General features: G+C 42.8%; 1 protein-coding gene across 1 annotated transcript in view; it reads left to right on the top strand.

The window, feature by feature from the left end:
• The first annotated feature begins 2,260 nt into the window (after window positions 1-2,260).
• The window catches only part of LOC143280833 (alpha-mannosidase 2x-like), a 68,530-nt gene continuing 60,549 nt past the window's right edge, over window positions 2,261-10,241 (top strand). The window contains exon 1 of the mRNA XM_076585541.1: window positions 2,261-2,750. The gene's annotated coding sequence lies outside the window, so the exon portion shown is untranslated. The remainder of the gene's footprint in view (window positions 2,751-10,241) is intronic.

Genomic DNA, 10,241 nt, shown 5'->3' with positions numbered 1-10,241 from the left:
TGCTTTCCATATTTTCCTTTTTAAATTTTTGTTAACCCCTTTCCATTCTTCATTTCTTCCCACTTTCTTTTGATTAATTTTGTAGATTTTGTATTTATTTATTTATTTATTTTTACATCGTCTGTCTTTCTTCTGTCTTCTGTCTTCTGTCTTTCTTCTGTCTTTCTTCTGTCTTTCTTCTGTCTTCTGTCTTTCTTCTTTCTTCTGTCTTTCTTCTTTCTTTCTTCTGTCTTTCTTCTGTCTTTCTTCTGTCGTTCTTCTTTCTTCTGTCTTTCTTCTGTCTTCTGTCTTTCTTCTGTCTTTCTTCTTTCTTCTGTCTTTCTTCTTTCTTCTGTCTTTCTTCCCGTTCTGTGGATCTGCTTTTTCTCGTTCGTTTCTTCCCTTTTCTTTTCTATTCTTGCATTCTACCTTCCCTGTTTCTTCTTCTTCTTCCCCCCTCCCCTCCCCACCCCATCTCTCTCTCTCTCTCGCGCGCACGGACATGCATGGACATTCACACTCGCGCGCCCGAGCGCACACCACTCACATAATTATGCTCACGCACGTAGAATAGAGCGCGCGATCGCACACAGCTGAACATACATTATCATGAACAAACGAACGAACAAGCGTACGCGCGCGCATGCTCTCTCTCTCTCTCTCTCTCTCTCCCTGTGTGTGTGTGTGTGTGTGTGTGTGTGTGTGTGTGTGTGTGTGTGTGTGTGTGTGTGTGTGTGTGTGTGAGCACATGCTGGAGTATTTCCGTCCATCGCTGTGTGTAGTTTTGGTACATTTTGAACAGCGTCCTTGTGTTTTCGTTTTCAGTTTTGGTAAATCCCGGCGTTTATGTATGTGTTGCGGGTCCTTTCAACACATTCTGACATGTCCTAGGGTGTTTTGGTTGTCCTGTTCTATTTCTGTATACATTTACTCTCTCCATACGAACGGCGAAAGAGACGACGTTAACAGCGTTTGACCCCAATTACCATCATCAAACTATTGCAAGCGGAAGGCTCTTATACTGAAGACGTGAATGTTGACAAAGAATACCACAATTCTGACGACGGAAGCTAAAGGTTGGGTCAATCAGACACCCACTGGACATCCGAGGGGTCTGTGTAGAGGAAAAGAGAGGACTGGCCGTACTGAGTGAGTTAACTCTATCCGTACGAACGGCAAAAGAGACGACAACAGCAGTGTTTCACCGACGCTGACGTCATGAAAATATTTCCAGTAGAAGGTTTTCACACTGGAGACGTGGATGAAGATGAATAGGACAAAACTGGCCGTCCCGAGTGAGTTAATGGAAATGCGGTAGTGTTTTTGTCGTTCTGGTATTTCTTTCTGCATTCAAAGGAAATACTGGGGTGTTTTGTTGGTCCTAGTATATTTCTGTATTTATTTGTATTTCTCTTTTTTTATCACAACAAATTTCTCTGTGTGAAATTCGGGCTGCTCTCCCCAGGGAGAGCGCGTCACTACAATACAACACCACTCATTAAAAAAAAACACAAACAAAACATCCTGCGTGCAGTTTTATTTGTTTTTCCTATCGAAGTGAATTTTTCTACAGAATTCTACCAGGAACAACCCTTTTCCTCCGTGGGTTCTTTTACGTGTGCTAATTGCATCCATTTAAATGGAATGCTGACGTCCTTTTATCGTCCTGTTGGGTTTTTTTTCTGTATTCAAAGGAAATACTGGGGTGTTTTCCTTGTTCAAAGAAAATATAGGGAAATTTGGTCTCAGAAAAAAAAATGAAATCGAGATGGAGGTATCTAAAATATCATTTGACATTAAACCAGATCTCTCTCTTTGTCTCCCTCTCTCTTTCTCTCTCCGTCTCTTTCTCTCTCTGTTTCTGTCTCTGTGTATATCTGTCTGTCTCTGTCTGTTTCTCCTCTCTCCTTCTCTCTCCCCTCTCTGTCTTTTCCTATCTTTCTGTTTTGTTTTCTCTCGTCTGTGTGTTTTACAACTAAACAAATGGTTGTGTTTTACACATACATGTATAGAATAGAATAGAATACAATAGAACAGAATATGTCTTTATTACCAAGTGTACCGGGGTCACGAGGAATAATGGGTGGGCTAGTACATAACAAGATACGAACATAAATCGAAAATCATACACAAACACAGATACAGTAGAAATTAGGATACATACAAGTGCATATCAATCTAAAAACTTGTGCATACTCATATGCTATGTTATCATGACACCTATGTCTATTGTCATGCCGTGGCGAGGAACGTCAAACGATGACATGACCTGGTCAGTGTGCAGGGGCTGCTGTCTTCCTGTGTGACCACCACCACTGCCCCACACGGTGACCACCACCAACATCAACTCTCCCCCCGACTTGAAAACTATGTCCGGGCATTCGTGTGAATGTACGACCCGTCAATAAACTGCCCCATCATTTTGTCTCCCAACGTACCTTGTGAGTGCTCGTCTTTTTCATCATCATCGGTTCTCCGTTGTTCTCAGAGAACAGAAGACTGTGGGAGTTTGTGAAGGTCTGTGACATCTTTGCGATCATCTTCGGAAATTTCCGTTTTTCAGAAGACAGCAGACTGGGTGGATTTGTGAATGACTGTAACATCTTTTCCATCACCATCGGTAATTTCCGTTCTTCAGTGTACAGAAGACTGGGAGGGTTTGTGAAGGCCTGTGACTTTTTTTTCCCCATCACCATCGGTAATTTCCGTTCTTCATCGGACACAGGTGTGTGTTTGGGGTCACTGAGAGTCGCCGGCACGAATGGACACAGGTAAGGTTGTGTGTGTGTGTGTGTGTGTGTGTGTGTGTGTGTGTGTGTGTGTGTGTGTGTGTTTCTCTCTCTCTCTGTGTGTGTGTGTGTGTGTGTGTGTGTGTGTGTGTGTGTGTGTGTGTGTGTGTTTCTCTCTGTGTGTGTTTTTCTCTGTGTGTGTGCGCGCGTGCGCTTGCGCAATCGTTTATATATATATATATATATATATATATATATATATATATACACACACATATATCTATGCATATATGTAGTATTCTTTATTATGTGTGTGTGCGCGCGCACGTGTGTGTGTGTGTGTGTGTGTGTGTGTGTGTGTGTGTGTGTGTGTGTGCGCGCACGTGCGCGCGCTTGCGCACGTTTGTGTGTGTGGACAAACGAACATGTGCCGCAGGAGTGTGTGTAACACAGAATCCCACCGATAATATGCTGAGTGGCTGAACTCGTCGTGTTCCCTCCTCCCCCCCCCCCCCCCCCCACACACACACACCCCTCATCTGGATGTCAGGACAGTCTGCTCTGTTTGTATCTTCAAACACAGTTTTGTTTCTTCAAACATATGTTTCCCCAGCAATGGCTTTAACTAATCTTGAAAAAGATACGTTTTGTCTTTTTCTGTGCTTGTTTTTTTTTTTTTTGTTTGAACCAGACAGAGAGAGTGAGAGAGAGATACATAGATAGATAGAGAGAGAGAAAGAGAGAGAGAGGGACAGAAAGAGGAGGGCGGGGAAGTAGGTAGGGGTGGAAGGGAGAGTGAGAGGAGGGACTGAAATGGAGGCAGGCTGAGACAGAAGAAGGGCGTTAGAGAGAGAGGGAGAGAGAGAAGAGAGAGAGAGAGAGAGAGAGAGAGAGAGAGACAGACAGACAGACAGACAGACAGACAGACAGACACAGCGAGTCTGAACAACATGAGCAACATGACAGATTACTAAATGATAATGAATTATTTCCGAGGGGTAAAGCAGTCATGTCATTACGTTGTCTTGCTGTTACACTGTGCAGCTTCTTTGGAAAATCTCTCTCTGTCTGTGTCCCTGTCTGTGTTCCTGTCTGTCTGTCTGTCTGTCTCTGTCACTGCCTGTCTCTCTCTCTCTCTCTGTCTCTCTCTCTCTCTGTGATTGTTTTTCTTCTCTTTCTCTTTCAGTTTTTTTTAATTCCAACATCACATACACACACACACGCACACACAGACACATAGAAACAGACACACAGACATTGACACAGACAAGCACACACACACACACCGACACACCCACACACACACACACACACACACAAGCACACACACACACACACACACAAGCACACACACACACACACACACACACACACACACACACACACACACACACACACACACACACACACACACACACACACACACACACACACACACACACACAGAGTGAACGCACGTTCGAACCGTTGTCTGCATTTCAACAAAGAATTGACAGCAAAGCAGACTTGCATCACCACCACCTTTAACAATAAAAACAAAATCTGACAGCATGTCTGAGTTCATGTGAGCTCTTAGCGACAACTGTAGTGTTAATCAATGTGACCTACTTTGATCAATACAAGGCCCGTGCAGTTGGATCAGACTAAGATTGATAATCCCCCCCCACTCCTTATTCTAGCCCCGGTAAAAAAGGACACAGTTGAATACGCCATGAGCTAAACATGTGTGTGTGTGTGTGTGTGTGTGTGTGTGTGTGTGTGTGTGTGTGTGTGTGTGTGTTTCACACAAACCTACGATAGTTTATCAAGACCTGATCAGTTGCGTTGGGTTTTTTGCAAACTTCAGGCATCTGCTTCCGTTTGTGGGTTTAGATTAAAGAAAAAACCCAAACATTTACAGGCGATGTGATGTAGCGTATATGGTTCTGTCCACACGCCTTGAAACTGAAGTTAAACTGAGTCAAACAGACAGTCAAGTGTTGGAACACTGTAAACCAAGACCATAATTATACTACGACTTTGGAATGATACGCCAATGGCTCTGATGACCATACCAAGACGTGCCTCAGGAAGGACGGACCCTGGTCAGGCAGAAACCAACAAAACAAACGTACAAGGAAAGAACAACAAATTGCACAACAAAAATCAAACACTCACACAGATGCTTACACACAGACGCAACCCCCCCACCCCCACTCCCCACCGCACACACACACACATTTACACATAACCACACACGCACACACACACACACACACACACACACACACACACACACACACACACACACACACACACACCACATACACCATGTAAAAACAATTTTGAACGATTTTCAGTATTGGAAATACTTAAAAGACATGAAATCAGATGTTTTCGTAATCAAACTGTTTTTCTGTCTTTTAACTTTCAGCCATGTAAAGGCAATGATGTGCCAATGAAAACGGTCTCCTGGCAATGTTAAAGAAACTATGTATGGAAAATATTGTCCAGTTATGACAATGTAATGGGGAAAAACAGAACCGTCGAATGACTCATTTCTATGTCCGACGGTCGCAATAGCCGAGTGGTCAAAGCGTTGGACTTTCAATCTGAGGGTCCCGGGTTCGAATCTCGGTAACGGCGCCTGGTGGGTAGAAGGTGGAGATTTTTCCGATCTCTCAGGTCAGCATATGTGCAGACCTGCTTGTGCCTGAACCCCCTTCATGTGTTTACGCAAACAGAAGATCAAAACCGCACGTTGAAGATCTTGTTATCCATGTCAGCGTTCGGTGGGTTATGGAAACAAGAACATACCCAGCATGCACACACCCGAAAACGGAGTATGGCTGCCTACATGGTGGGGTAAAAACGATCATACACGTAAAAGCCCACTCGTGTATATACGAGTGAACATTGGAGTTGCAGATCAGGAACGAAGAAGAAGAAGACGAAGATTTCTGTGTCCTGGTCTACCAGACTGAAAATTGTCCGTGGAAAGACAAAATGTGTGCAGAAAAACTCAGCTGTGTGATCGTTTATCATTCAATGTTTTACGCTATGCTTCTTTTCTTGAATTATCTGTGATTTAACAACAACAACAACAACAAAAACAACAAAAAGCAACAACAACAACAACAACAAAATCTGCTTGTATTGATCGTAATCTGACCATCATAATTTCAATCAGCGCCGTCGCGGAGAGGAAATAACTGGTGATAGACACGTGGTTTTACGTCTTACTCTGACGTGTTCTGAGAGATAAACTTGACAAGGGAGGTGGGGGGGCAGTATTTCATGAGGGGGCAGACACCGTGTATGTCACATGGTGGTGAAGATGGTAGGGGTGTTGTCGATGCGAGGTGTCACGTTTCCATCCCTGTGCACTTTATGACTGTCACATGAAACGCCTTTCAACCGAAAAAAACAAAAACAACCAAAAAACAAAACAAACTAAAACAAAGCAAAAAGCAAAACTCAACTTCTCTGACTTCTCTTCATTTCCATACATGTGCAGTCCCTTCCCTCATGTTCTTCTTTCGCTCTTCTGTTAGTTTTGTGTTTGGATTTGTTGTTGTTGTTGTTGTTGTTGTCTTGTTGTCTTCCACTTAATCTTGACCTTCTGCTTCATTTTGTAGCGCTTCTTGCTTGCTCTTCTTATTCTCGTTTCCCTTGCCCTTCTTCTTCTTCCTTTTCGTGGTCTTCTTCTTCTTCCTTTTCTTGGTCTTCTTCGTCTTCTTCTTCCTTTTCGTGGTCTTCTTCTTCTTCCTTTTCGTGGTCTTCTTCTTCCTTTTCGTGGTCTTCTTCTTCTTCCTTTTCGTGGTCTTCTTCTTCCTTTTCGTGGTCTTCTTCTTCTTCCTTTTCGTGGTCTTCTTCTTCCTTTTCGTGATCTTCTTCTTCCTTTTCGTGGTCTTCTTCTTCTTCCTTTTCGTGGTCTTCTTCTTCTTGTGCCCCTCCTCGTTCTTCATGTTCTTCTTACTTTTGTTCTTCCTGTTCTTGTTCTTCTTATTCTTCCTGTTCTTCCTGTTCTTCATGTTCTTCCTGTCCTTGTTCTTCCTGTTCCTCTTGTTCTTCTTGTTCTGCCTGTTCTTCCTGTTCCTCTTGTTCTTCTTGTTCTGCCTGTTCTTCTTGTTCTTCCTGGTCTTCCTGTTCTCTTGTTCTTCCTGTTCTTCTTGTTCCTCTTGTTCTTCCTGTTCTCTTGTTCTTCCTGTTCTTCCTGCTCTTCTTCCTGTTCTTGTTCTTCCTGTTCTCTTGTTCTTCCAGTTCTTCCTGTTTTTCTTCCTGTTCTTCTTGTTCTTTCTGTTCTTCAGGTTCTTCTTGTTCTTCCTGTTCTTCTTGTTCTTCCGGTTCTTCCTGTTTTTCTTTTCTTTCTGTTCTTCCACTTCTTCCGGTTCTTCTTGTTCTTCTTTTCTTTCTGTTCTTCCACTTCTTCCGGTTCTTCTTGTTCTTCTTTCCTTTCTGTTCTTCCACTTCTTCCGGTTCTTCTTGTTCTTTTTCTTGTTCTCCTCCTCTTCCTCCTCCTCGTTCTTCTTGTTCCTGTTATTTTTGTTCTTTTTCTTGTTTTTTTTTCTTCTTCTGATCAAAAGACTGACTATATTTCAGGTTATATTAAAATTTTTTTTTTTTTTAATATCGTATTTCTTGCCAAAACCTGGTTAAAGTCACAAGGTCACTAACCACGCCTTTCCACATGATACATTTGAAATGCTTGAAGTCACTTTCAGTGTTCCCAGTCACTGAATCATCTTCTATTGTCTCTATCGTCCTCCTCCTAGTCGTAAAAACAACCTAACGTCTCTGTTTCACGATGAGTTCCGAACACTACTTGATTACTGCAACCTTCGTTCTGGCAAACTTATCATCCTCGGCGATTTCAATTTTCATTTGGACAAACAAAATTCCACTGATGTCAAAGCACCATGTCTATCTCCGTCCAATCATTCTCTCTCAGCTCGTTACAGAACCAACACACAGATCTGGCCATACGTTAGATATAGACTGGTTCATCGCACGCGACTCTAATGCCATGATTGCGTCAGTGACTGTAACTGACAAACTTTCTTCCGACCATTCTGCTGTCATATTCTCGCTTAATATTTCAAAACCTACCAGAACCAAAAGATCCGTTACTCGTCGCAACCTGAAAGCCATCAACATTAACACTTTTTCTTCTCAAGCTGCTGAACGCCTTTCCAAAATTTCTTCCCGTACCGACGTCTCTACACATTACAACACTGTCCTCTCTCAAGTGCTGGATGAATATGCACCCCCGACTACCCGCATGCTCCCTGATAGACCTTTCGCCCTATGGTACACACAAGACATTCGACTTGCAAAACGCAAACGTCGCCAATTGGAAAGACGATGGCGATCAACAAAACTGAACGCTCATAATCAAATATTCCGAAAACAAATAAATAAAGTCAAACATATGATCTCATCAGTAAAGACAAACTTCTTTTCTTCCCAAGTTCTCGATGCCATATCCACCAAATCTCTTTACTCTATCATGTCAAATCTTCTCGGTGCTGCAAAAAGACTCCTCTTCCTTCTGCCTACACTTTATCTGAACTCCCCAATGTCTTCTCCTCTTTCTTTTTCGACAATGTCCAAAATATTCGTACAATCTTAGACCAAATGTCTTTCCAACCTGCTCATCCTGATCCTCAATTCAGCGGCACTCCTCTCCATTCCTTTAAGTCCATGAAATCCTGAAAGAAATGACAATTAAAATCCTGTGAGCTCGATCCTATACCAGCCTCGGTCTTTTCCCAGTGTGTCTCACAGCTTCTCCCACAATCACCAATATTGTCACCTCATCCCTTCTCACTGGAACGTTTCCATCCACTTTCAAGACTGCAATCGTCCGGCCTCTTCTGAAGAAACCCAACCTTGACGCAAACATTTTGAAAAACTATCGACCAGTTTCTAATCTTCCATTCATGTCCAAACTCCTTGAAAAAGCTGTCCTGAAGCAGCTCAACAATCACCTTTGTTTCAACAATCTCATCCACCCATTTCAGTCTGCCTATCGCGCTATCCGCGCCGAAACCACTCTCCTCCACATCCTGAATAATCTACTGCTAGCGTCCGACTCAGGAAAAATGTCCCTTCTCACTCTTCTCGACTTGTCAGCCGCCTCTGACACGATAGACCATTCAATCCTTCTTTCCCATCTTCATTTTACATTTGGTATCAACAGCACTGTTCTAAACTGGTTCAAATCTGACCTCACTGATCGATTCCAGTCTGTCATTGTTGATCATTTCCAATCTGAACCCGTTAAAATCGAACATGGAGTTCCACAGGGATCTGTTTTAGGCTCTTCGCACTGTACACTGCTCCTCTCGCTGAAATTATCAACTGCCATAATGTCAGTCATCATTCTTATGCTGATGGCACTCAACTCCAGAAGAGTGATACCCCTGAAAAACTTCTTCCTGGACATACAAAACTGGATGACTCTAAATAAGTTACAATTGAACGCGGACAAAACTGAAGCTATGATCATAGGAACGAAACCAAAACTGTCTTCTATCACAACTGACACAATCAAACTTGACAGTACACCCATCCCTCTTTCCATTTCAGTCAGGAACCTCGGTGTTGTCTTTGACAATACACTGTCCATGCAAAAATTTACAGTCAGACATGTCAATCCTGCTACTGTCAGCTGCGGCGCATTAGTTCCGTCCGGAAATATCTGTCCACTGACGCAACATCTAGACTTGTCGTTTCTCTCAATCTCACTCGCTTTGACTGCTGTAACTCTCTATTGTCTGGTTTGCCTGCTTCATCCATTCAGTCCCTTCAGCGCATACAAAACTCTGTTGCCCGACTCGTCCTCAGAAAGAAAAGATCTGAGCACATCACTCCTCTTTTGCAACGTCTCCACTGGCTCCCTGTCTCACACAGAATCAAGTACAAGATCAGCACTCTATGTTATAAATGTATTCACAAATCTGCCCCTTCCTGTCTGTGGCTGCCTTCACCTCTACACTCCATCTCGCTCTCTACGATCGGCTTCGGATCCACTCTGTTTACGCATACCCAGATTCAAACACTCGACTGCTGGCCGCCGTTCTTTCTCTGTCTCTGGACCTCGTAATCGGAATGAACTTACTCTTTCGCTTCGTCAGGTCTCCACACTCAGCTCCTTCAAATCTGGCCTTAAAACCCACCTCTTCCCAAAATAATTTCCCTTCCCTAACTCTTCTTTGTCTTCAGATTTTTTTTTCTCCAGTTTAAGAGTTATGCATGCGTTTGAATGACTGGTGCGAAAGCGCTTTGATTTGTTTCTGCACAAGATTCAGCGCTATATAAATATAATAATAATTATTATTATTATTCTCCCACCCCCCTTCTTCTTCTTCCCCCTTCCTCCTTCTCCTTCTCGTTCTTCTTGCTTTTGTTCTTGTTCTTCTTCATGTTGTTGTTGTTGTAGTTGTTGTTGTTGTTGTTGTTCTCCTTTTTCAAGGTAATTATTCAAGGCTTGTCTCAAAAGAGTTTTAGTTCTTTTTTCTTTTCATTCTTTTTTTTTTTTAACTGATGATT

This window comes from Babylonia areolata, chromosome 4 (genome assembly GCF_041734735.1).
Source record: "Babylonia areolata isolate BAREFJ2019XMU chromosome 4, ASM4173473v1, whole genome shotgun sequence".
Classification (NCBI taxonomy): domain Eukaryota; kingdom Metazoa; phylum Mollusca; class Gastropoda; order Neogastropoda; family Buccinidae; genus Babylonia; species Babylonia areolata.
Note: the sequence above shows the minus strand (reverse complement) of the source record. Positions and strands in the feature narration are given on the sequence as shown.